We start from the raw sequence: 16,903 nt of genomic DNA, 5'->3' as shown, positions 1-16,903 counted from the left end.
CCAGTTCCTGTCTGTTGTGTGGAGCACGAGTCCTATTGGCAACACGGCGCCCAAGCTGGTCCCTGCAGTTGAGCCAGTTTCTTCATGCCTCTGTTGCATCCTGACTATGGCGGACACATTGCATCCAAAACGGCGCGCCACCTGCCGAGCAGAGATTCCGGCCTCCAGGAGCCCCATAGCATGGCATCTTTGGTCACGTGTCAGTCTAGGCATCGCTGAGTTATTGCAAATTATTTTCGTGCTTTTCCGCTTGCCTTTATATACAGAACATGACCACTCCTTAACTGACCACAATTCCTTAAGCTGAGCAATGAGAAAAACAAGTCTTATGAATGCAGACAAGTTCATTCAAGCGTGACAATAGCTCAACCCATCTCAGGTTGTTAAGAAATTGTCTGGGATTATCTTATACAGGTGAAACTTAAACATATTGATGCAGCTCAGGAACAATAAAACACATTCAAGTGTTGCGTTTTCATTGGCACTGAGTATACTCAGGTGAAATTGTTACGTATAGCTTTAAATCTCTCTTTGCACCTTACACATGCCTTTTTGTCTTTGACGATAACCCTGACAGTGTTTGACTTTGCCAAAATTAAACACATAATCATAATGAGGTCTTTTTTGGGGAAGTCAAAGTTTATGTCCCCAATTACACTTATATAATAGAAACACTGTGTATTTCATTGTGTACTGCTCATGTACAGATTTTGTGTGTTTTTTTTTTCTTTTTTTCTTTTTTAGAAATGCCTAAGGCTCATTGTTCTGCATGTGTCCTGGATGTCTGTCAGTTCATCATCAGTCCCATGCATTTTGTCCAGGTCCAAAAATTAACTCCAAAAAGACTCATTTTCAGTTCCTATGAATTCACACTGTATTGTGCCTCCACCCCAACTACAATCACTAATTACTCACTTCTACAAACGCAAGTCCTCATCCTTGTGTAAGATATTATTTCCCTGCATACACAGTGGCCGATTTGCCTTGCATGTCCCACATCTCAACACCTCATTAATATTGCATGATCTTGTTAGTGTCTTCTGCCTCTTCCTCACCCCCCCCCCACACACACACACACACCCCACCCTATTCTCAACGTCTGCAAAAGCTGGAGGGTACATCTGAAAGTCAACTTGCATCTCCTGCTCTTACCAGGCTTGCAGACATGGGATAGGCTCATATCCATCCAAGGATTATCCTCCACTGTCTCCCTTCCAAAAATTATTATAGGGAAGTGTCAAAAGAAATGAGATTAGTTCCCTCTTCTCTCCACTCTGCGTTGGAAAATACATTTTATGTGTGATTTTCAACCAAATAAGCCGGGGGCACACATGAGTAGGTTCTTGACAGTTATGAATGAGCTCCGTGCTTCTTTAAGGCAATGACAGAAGGAGGAGCTACAACACATGGTTTTAAATGCTTTGTGACTGGATCATTACCAAGAGGATTGTGGGTCCAACACCCAATCACTTGACCCCTCATTACCTCGGTCACTCTGGACTGTAGCGATCCCTGGAAAATATTCAAAACAGTTCATGTTAATGTTGCTCAGGTGCACTGAACTGGTGTCCATATATGGAGCCTCTCCCTCATTACAGCAGGCAGCCGGGGCAGCAGCATCTATATATGCTGCGGTAATGAAGACCCCACAGAGGCCAAGGGAAAGGCTACAGTGGAGTGGGTGGAGAGGAAAACAGGTTGAGTGTTTGGGAAAGAAGGTCAGAACTGTAAGTGGAATAACGAAAAGAATAATGTCACAGCTGCTAATTTAAAAAAAAAAAAAAAAAAAAAAGTATCTGCAGAAATGGTTCTAATCTAAACATTAAAATCAAATGACAGTAGAAGCTGTTTGAAGTTTAGGACACAAAGACACTCAAGAACAGCTTTAATGCCATAATTGTGTTTAATACAGATTAGCTATTTTCAGAGCTCATTATGTAATACTGACCGGGATCACACTATACCTGCAGGATGTGTGTGTGACTGCCTTTGTTTTCCTCCTGTTTTTACTCAGGGTTTTATATTTATCGTTAATGGTTTCAGAGTATTTTTATATTTATATTATTTTTTCGTCATGCACCTGAAGGATGGTATTCTATATTTCCTTGTACATTTATTTTTCATACAGCTTTATTCCGATAAAAAGCTAAATAATTGACTGTTGTGTGGAGAAGGGCTATGATTAAATAAGTTTATACGTCCTCCCACTTAAATCAAATCATTATATGGTATAAGTTGTCGTGTTTTCTTAAAATCTGTTTCAATTTCCAGCCACTAATGTAGTATTATTTAGTTTATTTTTTATTGTATATTCGAAATAAAATGAACCGAACTACAATTACAACACATTCATTCATTCATTCATTCATTCATTCAGTTCAGCTTTTGCAGTGGCCTCATCAATGTACAACAGTATGTGTAGTTGTACATATTTTTATTCAACTAACCGTGAATTCAGTTAAATTTTGTAATAAAAATAATGCCACCTGTATTGTTTTTTTTCCCATGGAGGCCTTTATTTTGTAACAAGAAAATATAATTTCTTATCAAAGAAAAATAATTTCTCCCTCATTTCTTTTTTCAATATGCAGGAGGTGGTTGGAAATGATGGTAAACCCCATAAAATATTTTAAAATTTGTGGCCAGTGAGTGGAGTTTGTGTCCAGAATGCTTCAGTGTTTAGGCTTAAGCAAAAAAAGTGTTTTGGTTATTGTTGAGAAAGGACTGTGGATTGGTTCACAATAGGTTTTTTTTTTTTTTTTTCTTTTCTTTTAACTTGTCTTGTCCAGCACCATATCAGCAGAATGGTAGTCTGGCTGCCTTTTTGTGCTGAAAAAATTTGCTTTGCCAAGGGAAACTTCATAAAGTATATGAGGCTCCCCTTGATATTCTACTGTCTTTATTTTGAGTTTTGTTGAATCACATTTCAGTGCCGGACCTGACATAAACGAACAAGGGGGAGGAGAAGAAAGGGGGAGAAGAGAAGGAGAGAGTGAAGGGGGGAGAAAAAGGAAGAAGAAGACGGCGAAGATCCTTCACAGTAGCTATTAATAAATGTGTTGTCAGGCCAAAGCAAGTCGCACAGTATTTAGTTGGAGCAACTTTAGCTTTGATTTTGGGACACATTTGCAATGGTTATGCGAAGTAATTAATGTCATCGCATGTGTTTCTGTCCAGAGTTGCATCAGTTTTGGGTTCAGATCTTGTACCGATGATGGAGGAATCGAACCACTATGTAAAGTTTGTTCCTGCACGTCCCAGATTCTCAATGGGGTTCAGGTCTGGACTCTGTGGTGGCCCGTCCACGTGTGAAAATAATGTCTCATTCTCCCTGAACCACGCTTTAACATCGTCAGCCTGATGACTCCTGGTTTTATCATCTTCGAAGAAAAAATCTACTGATGTTCAGACCTGGTTCAGGTTCAGGTTCAGCTGCCCTCGTCTTTTGGACACATAATGTTGCTGAACCTTGACCTGACCAACTGAACCAACCCCAGATCATAACACTGCCCCCACAGGCTTATACTGTAGGCACTAGGCATGATGGGTAATCACTTCATGCACTTCTCTTCACTCTTGAACAGGGTCAGTCTGGACTCATCAGATCACATGACCTTCTTCCATTGAAACACAGTCCAATCCTTCTGCTCTCTACAAACTGATGGTTGTTTAAGACATGAGACTGCATTAAGGTTAAAGAACTTGTTCCAGCTGAAACATATTAATCATGCTTTAACCCTCCGGTATCCCGCCCAGCAAGGCCCTTACTAAGCATCAAGTGTGCCTTTTTGGCACACTTGTGGAATAATGTCAAAAAAAATTTCATATAGTTTGTTATCAATTCTTTTACACTTTTTTCTATTTCATCAACTTGAGCCGTAAATAAAAATACCAAATACTCAATAACTGTCACATTTTTTAATCCTTTAAATGCCGTGTTTGTAATGTAAACAAACCATTTTTTTGGATGCAAAAAACACAAAAAATATATATTTTTCAATATACTACATAAAAAGTGGATCACATATTATTTGATTTTTGCAGCCTGGCATATGTCAATGATTAACTCCAACAATGGTTAATTTGCATGATTATTTTTGGCGCTAGGTCAAATGTTCAAAAATATTAGCATCTGTTACCAAGTGTGAAAAAAAGGCACACCTATAAATCAAACTATTAAATATTATATATTGATTTATTTTTCTGCTCTAATTTGATTTTATTTTTGTAAATCAAGGTCAGCCCTAATCATGCATATCAAATGAAAGACATAGTGTGTTTTTGGCACACTTGGGAGACAGATGCTAGTCTTGTAATTTTCTTTTGTTTACATTGTGCAAATTTTAGTTGGTGGCCAGAATTTTAAAGATCATGCAAAAATGAACAACTTTTGAATTCTAACCTTATTGAAATTGTGAAAAATAATATGAAGTTTTTTAAAACGAAGTGCAAAGTGTGCCTAAAAGCCGCACCCGGATACCGGAGGGAAGGATCTGAACTATTTATTTATTTCAGTCCAGGTGATGACCTTCTTGGTTAGATTGTATATAGTGTGCATGTCTTTTCTTTTTTGTTCTTTTTTTTATGGTTTTTTTTTTTTTACTTTTTATAAATCAAGTATATTTCCCTAAATGTAATTGTTAAACATTTATTGTTAATGTCATAAAACCAACTGATATTGTTCACCTTTTGACAGAACAAAATGTATTGTTATGAACAATTAATTTCTATTTGTGTGTGTGTGTGTGTGTGTGTGTGTGTGTTCAAGTATAACATTTGTGCTGAATTTTTTTAAACTCAGAATAATTGATTATTATGTTGAAATAAAATGCTGTATATGCAGCATTTCATTAGAGAACATGAATGAATGAATAAACATTGTTGTTGATTGTTGACGATACAGGGGGATTACTGTGAACTGCTGTAATCACCTGATAGTTGCATTTGTGTAAATTACTAAAGATAAATAAGTACGTAAGATAAATAATAGTAATACACCATCATTTATAAACACTCAATGATGAGTTTTAATTCAGTCGATGTAAATTGTACAACGAAAATCCCAATTTGTTTGTATCTGTTGCTTATTCAAGATGAAATGTGCATCAAACATAAATAAAAATGCAGGTTTCACATTCTTTAAACATCGCTCTAATGGTTACAATGAAGGAGATGTGTAATATTTGTCAAAGAATCCTAAAATGTATTAAGAAAAACATGTGATGTAAATGCTTTGTTCATCTTTGCCTGTTGTGGGCTTGTTTAAAGTACAAACTGAGACTCGTGTTTGGTTTTTATTATGGCTGCACATAACAGACTCAGAGCTGGACGTTTTTCCTCGTCTTTGTGAGGTCATAATTGTAGACGTGCCTACTTACAGAGTCACATAGTGCACTCACAGGCCACCTGCGTGCACGAGATTTCATTCTGGCAGGAAGAAGAACAGGGATCTTTTGTTTCCGATGAAAAAAGAATAGCAATCATGCTGTTTTCATTGGAACAAGGTGTAAACTGTGCCTCATTAACTGCTGGAAACTGCTAATCTAGGCCTGTGCAAACATCCTGGGATGAAAGTAATCTCACTTAAACAATCAAATGTGTTTCAGATAATGTTTAAAAAATTACTCCGAAAGCACACTAATTCCTTTCTAACAATGACTGCATCGTTCACATTATACTAAATCTGCTCAATGACAGCATGCCAAACAAGGTATTACCGTTTTTATGAGTGGGAGTGGGAGTGGGGGTTAAATGCAGGAGGAGAATTCTGAGAACTCTTTGGAGATTAAATTTTGTTAATTGCCGTCATCCATCAGGCATAACATTCATAAATGGAATAGCCATTGGACATTTAAGATAATGCTCAACTATTATGATGGATCACACTTTCAGTCCTCGTGTTCAATCTGGTTAATGTCTGAGGTAATAATTTAGCACTCCACTTTTAAGCAAACACTAAGATACTAAGAATACACTGCTTTCAAAACATTAGCACGTATGCATTTTAGATCACAGATTTAAGACATCGGCTAGTTTTATATGGTGCACAGGCTGCTTCTACATACATTGTACATTATTTACATGGAGCTGAGCTTTTGCGGATATGTCGACACATGCATCCACTATGAATGGTATCACAATTTTAGCAGGAGATAAACTGAGACTTTAGTTTTACTTTATGTTACTTTTACTTTTACTGTAATTTCCCAGTTTTGAGTCAATAAAGTACATCTATCTATCTATCTATCTATCTATCTATCTATCTATCTATCTATCTATCTATCTATCTATCTATCTGTCTGTCTGTCTGTCTGTCTGTCTGTCTGTCTGTCTGTCTGTCTGTCTGTCTGTCTGTCTGTCTGTCTGTCTGTCTGTCTGTCTGTCTGTCTGTCTGTCTATCTATCTATCTATCTATCTATCTATCTATCTATCTATCTATCTATCTATCTATCTATCTATCTATCTATCTATCTATCTATCTATCTATCTATCTATCTATCTATCTATCTATCTATCTATCTATCTATCTATCTATCTATCTATCTATCTATCTATCTATCTATCTATCTATCTATCTATCTATCTATCGATCACATGCTATCCGCTACTGAATAAAAGCACTAAAAACCCAAACCCAGACATTCAAAGTAAAATAAATGAATAAAAAATCAATAAACCATGTGTTTGCTCAGACTGGGCAGATGTATATTAAGGACTGGTGTTTGTTAGCACCAGAGTAAAACACTGCATTAAAAACCTGGATTATCAAATAGCTGGTTATCTACACAACTGCATAACAATTAAGATGAAACAAGTGTCTTTATAATCATTTATTTGCAACTGTTTTATCTACATCCACTAACTCTGCATGTACATTTGTTTTCTTGTCCTGTTTGACTGAATCATGTCATAAATGTGTAAATATACATGTAGATATTGATTTCAGTTCGATATCCAGATTAAATGTAGAATAAAGATAAATATTGCAGTTTCTACTTCACATTGTATGACACTTTTAAAGTTACTTCACAGCCCACAGTCAAAATAATATATAGAAACTGCAACATATAAAATAAAATAGATGAAACTACCCACATAAAATAATTAAAAATTAGCTGAGTGAGAGCCAGCGCCATAATTAAAATGCTGCTTACAGGCATGTAAATACATCTGTCATTTTAATCCTTTAGTATTATACAATACACTGCAGAACTTTGATCATCAGTATTACTACAGTAGGTTTATTTTACATTGTGTAGCTACTTTTTATCAGAGCTAATCACTTGAATCCTTCTTCAACCATCTGCTAAAAAATAACTGATAATAAATGATTATATATACCACTGGCATATTAACAATTAAACAATCATGCATTGTTTCTGAGGCTCATATTAGCTGCTCATGTTTACCACTTCATTTGGAGCAGATTTTCTTCTGTATTTGTGCTTTAATTGTCTGTTGCATTAAACTTTTGCATGAAAATTTGGCTAAAAGTTCTGTCATGAGGGTCAAAGGTTAAGTCTGACATAGGCCTCGGTTCCAGTTTGACACTGAAAAGCGTCAGTGTCAGTGTCAATAACTGACAAGCAGGTGGAGCTGTGAGCAAAGTTAAGCTCAGAGGAACTCACAGCAGCATTACATTTGTTTTGCTTTTGTTTGTTTTCTTTGTTTTTTTTTTTTTGTTTCTGTGCTGTGTGTTGGTGTTTTACTCCTGATGAGGTTCCTCATAGATGAGCTGATGATTGTTGTGCATCCCGCTTCCACACATTTAAGTCTGAGTTACATGCAGACCTTTCCTCTCTGCACTTACTTCCACAGCTGGCATAACTAGAGGCTAACAGTCTCATTTTAATTGATGTTACTTCCGCATCTCTTCTTCTCTCTGTGTGTATTCTAATGCTACAACCGGTTGGTGCTGTAAGTGACAGCGTGGAGAAGTGCCTCTAATCCGGAGGTGGCAAATAATCAGAATAATTTGGCCGCTGTGCATGTTTGTGTGGGGTAACGGGCTGTATGTACTACTTGTCATTTTTTCAATTACTAGAGCTGTGGTTAAATGTTCATTTTCAGCAGTCAGCCCGGAGCAAAAACTACTGAGCCCCATTAGGTTTTACCCACAGCCTCACACTCATTAGTTTCCCCGGTCAGACAAGAGTGAGGGAGAAGCTGGGCTGGCCTTTCTAAAGAGGTCAGGGTGGAGTCTAGTGTTCTGCACATCCACAGTAGAGATTGTTAAGGAGTTTGCAGCCTCGTATAGTGGATCCTATCATAGTACGATTGCAGTGAAGGCTTGCGTGACCTTTTTAAGGCAAATCAGCACAAAGTCCTAATTGACCTTATCTGTGTTTCCTCCACTCGGCGTCCCTTTCTGTTGCGTCTCCGCCATGTGTCGAGAGAAAAAACAATGAGAGACGTTTAAGTATAACAGTAGGAAACACAGGGAATGAGTACAAAACACCTTGTTACTGCACTTTGATTTCAGGCATCGGTGCTTTATCTGAGCACTTTTTTTTCAGACAGCTACGTTTGAGCCATGTTTAACCCTTTAACCCCTGACGTGTCTGTGGTGAGTGTTATGAATATATGATTTATTTAAAATGTACATAAAAATTCAATAGGAAAAGTTTCTAAATGTGCAGATAGAATAGACCTTGTTCTTTCCATAGACATCTGAGCATGCTCATTGCAACCCTCCCCACCCCCCCCACCCCCCCACACACACGCCACAAAGCAGTGAGTGAGAGTGACTTGCTATAAAAATAGATGGTTTTGGCTTTATTTTGCACCATTTTCTTTGTTTTTTTTTGTTTTTACTGTTGTTTGCAGTGTTGTTGTGATTTTCCTTTATTTTTTCCACTGTGTTTTTACCAAGTTTTGACCGTGTAACTATTTTTTGGAGTTCAACCAGGTGCCAAAAAGCAGCTGGACTGATTTAAGAAAAAAGAGCCCCAAAACAAAAACTACAAGGCCAAAATTCAAATAGTTGTTGTTCAGTGTGTTCCAGTTCATAGTTCATGTTCAACATCCTAAATCTCTTATTGATGTACATTCTTAGTGCCTTATTTCGTAAAAACCTGTCAATCTTAAATTCCTCTCTTTTTCTTTTTCTGTTATTCCACCGTGTTTTCACCCTTAAATACAATAAAGCAAAACCACTGAGGAAAATTAACACAAACATATACTCACAGCAGCTTTTATGACACTGAAACAGTTGCAAATTCACAGCAGAAATGACGTCTCAGGGGTTAAAGGGTTAAGATGATGTAGTGTAGGCTGTTGTAGCCACATGTACAAAATAAAGACTATTATATGTATTTTGGCCTCTATGTCCCCTGTTAACATAACCCTAACCCTTAACCGTCTTGTAATTTCTACTCCTTACATTTTACGTTCCCTATATTTTCAAAGCAGCCTTGTTACTGTAGTTTTGACACATTTGAGGGGATTTATTGATTATTTTTATTTTCATTGTGCTCCTTACCGACATAAATAATGCATTAAAAAGTCAGTTTCTCCATGCATGTATCAGTGCATAACACACAGAACAAACCGAGATGAAAACGATACAGAAGATGCAAAAAGACTGAACAGAAAAACTAGAAGAAAAGGCGTTGTAATGATCCAACTACATTAGCTGACGCTGAAAAGTAACTGGAGCTAATGTTTATGTCCATTAGTTTAAATATACTACTTTTGTAAGACTTTAAAATTAATGTACACATATTCATTAACCAGTTACTTACTATCTTAAATACTTTGCAGCATTTTTCACTGCAAAAGTCTCATATGTTGTTAGCATCACCTTAATAACATGTATATGACTATTCTTATGGGTGCTTCTATGAAACTGGGTTCATTTTGGTATCTGGCACTTTTCCAGCTTTTTTAGACCCAATAATAAAAGAGAAATTTAGACATATTTCCCCCCAGGATGTACCTAATGATGACCTCAGATAAATGCAAAAAAATATATACCGTACTCTTGCTCTGAGCCATCCCATAATTAATGAATTTTTAATAAAATATTGGGGGCAAAAAAAAAGGACCAAAATTGGGACAGGAAAAGCTGCCCAGGTGTCAGTACATTTGATCTGGAAAACATGGCATAAATGATCTTATATACGGCTATAAATAAAGACACTGTGTTAAATTTGAAGATCCTGGTGGTTTTTCTAATCCAGACATGCAGGTTTTTCATGAGTCGGGAGTCTCATTCCAGGAACCTGCCCGTTTAAACACATATAAATCACGAGTGATTTTGCAACAGCGGTCATTTTCATGAAACACTCTGCCTTGCATAATTAGTTCAATTTCCAAAATGTACCTGTGAGAGAATAAAAAAATGTTCCAAAAAAGAGTAGCACGTAATTTTTGTGTCCTTTTTAATGGTTACATGTGGATTTTTGTACAAAAATAATATAAAAATTTTTAAAAAGGGTTTTATTTGAAAAATAGTTTCTTTTATGTGAGTAAATATTTACCTCCGCCAGGAGGTATTGTGATAACCTTGCTTTGTGTGTTTGCGTGCGTTCGTGTTTGTCTGTTAGCAAGATAACTCAAAAAGTTATGGATGGATTTTCATGAAATTTTCAGGAAATGTTGATACTGGCACAAGGAAGAAATGATTTGGTGGTGATCGGGGGGGCAGATCTGTCCTGGCGGAGGTCTGCGCTCTCCGAGTGCTTTTCTTGTTGTTACCTAGGTTTATGTACCATAGGTTATGTTTTCATCTGGGTTTGTCTGTCTGTCTGTCTGTCTGTCTGTCTGACTGTTAGCAAGATAACTCAAAAAGTTATGGACGGATCTGGATGAAATTTTCAGGAAATGTTGATACTGGCACAAGAAACAAATTATTAAATTTTGGTGGTGATCGGGGGGCATATCTGTCTTGAAGGTCTGCGTTTAAAATAAACCCAAAGTGCATCCAAACTTGCTTCATAACGTTAATCTACATCTTGTTTGAATTTTTAGTCCCTCTGTCCTATTTGTAGGGACCAGTTCCATAGAGGCACTCATATATAAAAAAAAACCCAGTTAGCTCCACAGAGATGGCAGGTGGAAATGTCCTTTGAGCAGGTACTTTTAGACTTTTACATGAGTAAATAAATTGAATCAGTGCTAGTTACCTCCACCAAGTGTAATGGTGGAGGTTATGTTTTCATCGGGGTTTGTCTGTCTGTCTGTTTGTTTGTTTGTCTGTTAGCAAAATAACTCAGAAAGCTATGGATGGATTTTGATGATATTTTCAGGAAATGTTGATACTGGCACAAGGAACAAATGATTAAATTTTGGTGTTGTGGAGGGGGGGGTGATCTGCCTTGGCGGAGGTCTGTGCTCTCCGAGTGCTTTTCTAGTTTTTATACAATTGTCTGTTCTTCTACTTGAGTAAAGAATGCATGTACATTTGCCACCTCTGCTGGAAAGTGGCTCTGGCTTATGGATATGTTTTAAAGCTAGATTCCAGAAAGAACTATTGGAAATGCACATTCCCTCCACTGCTAATAGGTACAGGGGCTTTTATCTTCCCTCTTGCATCTAGCATGATGCTTTCAGAGCGGTACAGGCATCATTAACCAACGTCCTCTGTTTCCATTGACCTGAGGGATCCTGTCTTGATTTTGTGCTGCTATGGCTCTGCCAGCTAAATGGAGGTTACAGGGAGATGGCATCCATTATTGAGGTATTCAATTCAAATGTCACCCGTTTCCACTTGGCACTGTTTTCTCTTCCCTAATGTTTGCTCGGGGCATGGGGGAGGAGGGTGAGGGACGCACTTTTTTTTGTGTGTGTGTGTGTGTGTCTGTGCCTGTTGTCTCAGCACTGGGAGGGACTTTTTAGCAGACATTAGCAGGGGATGGATACAAGGTGACACCGTTGTAAGTCTCCGCACTTCACCTTGCACTTTGACACCTGGACGTTCTCCGGCGTGCTCCCTGCATGGTTAGTATCCTCCTGAGCACAGGCCTCTAAAACAAGGCTGATTGTAACTATTCATCATCCGGCTCGGCTTAATTGGACCAAAAGTAGATGGTAGGATGAGTGGGTGTGGACAGAATACAACTGTAGCCACTCCAGACAGTTCAGATACCTGTTATTAAACGGTCCACACAGAAAATACTCCAGGTGCTCACACCAAATAAACCCACTTTCTCTCTAAGTGCAGGTTACTTATTTGGCCACTTCAGACTTGGCTTTCATTACCCGGTTACCCTCCTGTCAGTGTAATTCAGTCCCATCATCCCTCAACCCAGTTGAAATTAACAGGTAATTTGTAAATGTCACTTTGGGTTAGACACCTCATTTTCTTTCTTTTCCAACAATCCAGCGGCCAGCAGCTAATTTTTCTTGTCTTCTGAACAAGATTTTCATTCACAAATAGAGTTATGGTCCACTAAATAAATGAGAGTAATTGATGGGGGGAAAAAAATGTGATTTACCGTAACCTATTAAAGTCAATCAATGACATAGTACCCAGGATTCCTTTAGTTATCGTAATGCTGCGTGTCTGCTGAAATTCTTAAGATGTTAATTTGAGAAGTGAAATGAGATGTGATGTTATGGTGAGGGTGCTGTATTTAGAGTTGAATGTTTTCACACACAAAAACACTGACTCTAAAGCACAGTTCAGCTCTGTACCCAGGGACACATAAAACACAAAAACTATAACCAAATATCAAATCCTGCAGAATTATAGAATCACACTGACACAGGGGCAGCCCAATATGTAAGGTGAGTTTATTTGTGGAGAACATTTAATGCACAAAGGCAATTCAGGCAAGTGCTTTACATAATGCATTACAATATTAAAATCAGGGCAATAAATACTTCATAGGTCAAGATGGAAGTGTAAGGCTGCCGTTGAGTGCCTTAGGTTCAGTCACAGACAGAGGGGAACATGCAAAGTTTTTAACCCAGGTTTAGAAGTCAGGGGAAGTCTTGTACCCTCTGGAGGTGTTGTCTACTGTGAATTGCAGAGTTACTAAATCCTGCATGTCTTTGTTTCTTTGATTTCTTAACCCATAAGGACCCAGTGTGACATTGTTGCAGTTCCCAAATTAATTTTTCTCTATATTTAACCTTCCTTAAGTGCTTTATCATCATTTATTGTAATATTGTCTCCTGGATTTTGTGGGGTTTTTTTCTGTGAAAATCTGGTATTTTCCGATATTTAATTTACTAAACATGTAGATGTTTATAAAAGCTGCGAGTAAAGTTGAGGATTATTACATCAAAAATAGAGAAAACTGAAGAAAAAGCGACTTTTCAGCAAAGTCTATCACTTTCACTGACACAAATTAAATGTCTCCATCCACTGTTGTTAATTAACCTCCAAGGGTTTTACTTTACAATGCTGTAGAAGATGACAGTGTTTCCATGGTAACTACAGAGCCTCTGAATGTCCAAATGGGTCATGTCTGATGACCATGAAAAGATGACAAACTGCATTTTACACCAATTATTTACATGGATTGATAGGATTAATGGATCAACACAGATTAAACAGTTTAGATCAGTAGGTGATTTTGGTAGATGGTGGATGTTTGGGTCTTTATGGGTTAAGAAACAGCGTAGACTCTATTTCCATGGGTTTCTTGGGTCATTTTGTGTTGTTTTTTCATCCTGGTTTTGTCAGAGTTGTTTAGCTTTTAAGTTTTAGAGGGAACTGATTTCAGAGATTGAATATTCTTTTCATGTTTATGTTTTCGTTAGTGCACAATCAACTGAAAGTAAGAGTTATGTCTCCTGTACCTTAGAATGAAGTGTTTACATATACAGAGGGAGTAGGTCGCCTCCACAGAGACCTTCTTCTTCTTTTTCTTTTCTTACTTTTAATTGCTTGTGTCATTTAACATTAAGACTCTGTCTTTGAAATGTGGAACAGAGATATTATCCCAGCATTCAAAAAACAGAACAAACAGACCAAACACCAGTTTTAGCGGCTGCCATAGAGGAGGGTGAGGTGAGGGCTATTCGATCAGTTACAATCTACAACCTCACAGCTACAGTCCACCCAAAACTGTTCAAATGCATATTTTCTGTATAGATTTGACCCATGGTCTTTGTCTCACTGTGTTAAATTCTACATCAGCCAAGGCAGGTCATGTAACTACTGAGAATGCCTCGTTTTTGTGACTAGATTATAAAACGTCTCATGACAGATCCACATGGACAGATTTGTTCTTAAATGCCACATACAAATGATTTAATTTGTGGCATTCTTTTTAGAATATAAAGAATGTATTGTCCTTGTGTAAGAAGTTTAGCACAATGAAATGGTGGATTTTTCTCTTTTCCACATTTCCACACCCACAGATTTCTCATGCTTGGCAGGTTTTCATAGGTATGAATAAAATCCTGAATAGTTTGGTGTTTTTGTCTACAAAAGAAAATACAAGAAAAGTACAGAAGGTCAAAATCATTTTGTCATCATAATCATTGAGTGAATCAATTTATAATTTAATATTTTACAGAAATAGCTGAAAAACACATAGTGATAGAAACAAAACAAATTGAAACATAATATTGTTTATTGTTTTATTATTACTGTATATTATCACTATAGCTTGTACATTCCAGTGGATTCTCTGACAGGTGACTAAAGGTGGTTAAAGAAGGTCATGATCCAAAAACGTCCAGTAACTCACAGTACTCATACAGATAACAGAGGGCTCAAGTCCTTTTCATTCCTTTGTGCCTCATGGGATCTATTTTCTATCTATCTATCTATCTATCTATCTATCTATCTATCTATCTATCTATCTATCTATCTATCTATCTATCTATCTATCTATCTATCTATCTATCTATCTATCTATCTATCTATCTATCTATCTATCTATCTATCTATCTATCTATCTATCTATTCATTTGTTTATTTTTTGGGGGGGGGGTGGTATTGCACTATATGGAGACAAATTATTGAAGGACTTACTTTTTAATCGTATTTGATCATACCATCATTTCCACATTTAACATTCCGTTATAAAGCTACAGACTACAGACCTGACAGTTGTTCTCTCTCCATGTTCTGCTCAGATTTGTTGAAAATGTCTCTGCAGCTTCATCATGACCGGAATTGAAGGGATTTTCAAATCTTTTAATATCTCGATATGACTATATGTGGATTTAATGAACATTTTAAGGTTTTGGTAACATGTGGTATAAGATGCACTTCACTGAGCCACTAAACTAAACATTACTTTACTATCTTTATCACAAAAACTGACATTCTTGACATGTTAAACCTTCCTTTATGTTAACCAACATATGTATAAATGATGCCGCAGTTCAGTGAAATGTCTTTTTTCTTATTTAATTTTCAAAAGGCACATCTCTCTGTATTGATTTTATCTTGTTAAACCTCTGATATAAGTCATGAAATGAATTGTTTCAGAAAATTCTTTCAATTTCTTGTTTTTTGGCAACTTCATTTCCATATAACTCACGCAGCTTCATTTATTCCATTGTCATATGTTAATTTCCAAATCCTCAACTTTAACCTCTTTCCTCTTCTTCCTTTTTGATAACGTTTTGGTGACAGATCACCTTTGAAATACAGTATTACTGTACCAGTGTTCATTGATATTTGACCATTATGCACATATTCATCATGTAATAAAATTTTCAAGACAAAAACAGTGAGAGAAAGATTGTCAACTCTTCGCTTTCCTTTTGCCTTTTTGCTTCTTTTTTAATTTCCTGTTTCTTTGTTTTAAACACCCACATACTGAAATTATTAGTATAACTCCTGTACCTGATTCTACACTGTGCTCACAGGAGGGGTTGGGGTGCATTTGTAGGTGCAGTTCTTCTTAAAAACTTCTACAAAACCTTGTACGGGTCATTTCTGATCAGGCAGATTTTTTGCATTTTATACCTGCAGGGTCACATTTTTAGCAACAAAAAAGACTTTCTGACTGTACCAGCTGGAGTTTCACCTGTGGTGGTACTAAAACTGTATAATAAAGTAAAAACATCAAATATTATCACCGTGGTGGTTGGCGTTTCGGGGGTGGCTATCAGTGCTTTCATAAGACATTAAATGTTTGAGGTATGATCATTAGGAATATGGATATCATGACCAAGCAGGTAGAAGGATCCTTGTTTCATTTCACTGTGCTAGAGGAGTCTAATAAGGGAAACTGTTCCATTAACTGTAATGCAGCCTTTAGGAGTTCAAACATACCACATTTAGGCTATATCACAATATTACTGCCCAAATCCCAGATAATATCCACTCTCATTTCAGGTTATTATATTATGTCCATACATCATGCAGCTCCAGGTTGCACAAGCACAGTATGTTGTGGTTGCAATAATTCAATTCAGAGCATCATCAACTTTCATGCATAATGTATTACTTTAATAATTTTTTGGAAGAATTAGCATGATTCACTGAGAATTACTCTCAACATCATGACCTCAACAACTGGAAGAAAAAGGCAGTAGGACTTCCCATGCCTTTGTTTTACAGTTATCTCACAACTCTTACATGATTATCACTCAAAATAGCACTTGAGCTAATTCACCAATCATTCAGCGCAGCAGCTAAGTGGAATTCAAGACTGATTTCACTTTGCGATACCCGTGTGCCTCCAGCCTAAAAGCCTCGGTGTGATTGATAAATACAAGAATTGAGGAGACGTTTGGACTGTAAAAGGCCTCTCTCATTAAAAATATGGTGTTCGTAATGAAGAGGAAATAGAATTAGCACCGAGAAGGATGAAGGGGAGCAAATTGCTGTAAATATTGTAAGACTGATCGGCAACCTGCTCTAGCCACAGCAGAAAGTCATTATGTGGGTTTTGGATATAGGTTCCCCATGACCGCATATTTATTATCTATCTAAATAGAATCACTTACCTCTGATGCTGACTCCGATTGCCAGTCACCACAAATATCA

General features: G+C 37.0%; 1 long non-coding RNA gene across 1 annotated transcript; it reads right to left on the bottom strand.

Annotated features, from left to right (window-relative positions):
- Window positions 1-8,942: 8,942 nt before the first annotated feature.
- Window positions 8,943-16,440, bottom strand: LOC115418476 (uncharacterized). Its single transcript, XR_003935300.1, has 4 exons — window positions 16,428-16,440; window positions 15,821-15,831; window positions 11,412-11,416; window positions 8,943-9,101 (listed from the first exon to the last, which is right to left on the bottom strand). It is a non-coding gene; the product is annotated as an uncharacterized LOC115418476 (long non-coding RNA).
- Between the last annotated feature and the right edge of the window lie 463 nt (window positions 16,441-16,903).

The sequence above is a fragment of the Sphaeramia orbicularis genome, chromosome 4, assembly GCF_902148855.1.
Source record: "Sphaeramia orbicularis chromosome 4, fSphaOr1.1, whole genome shotgun sequence".
Taxonomy (NCBI): Eukaryota; Metazoa; Chordata; class Actinopteri; order Kurtiformes; family Apogonidae; genus Sphaeramia; species Sphaeramia orbicularis.
This window is presented reverse-complemented; position numbering and strand designations above follow the sequence as displayed.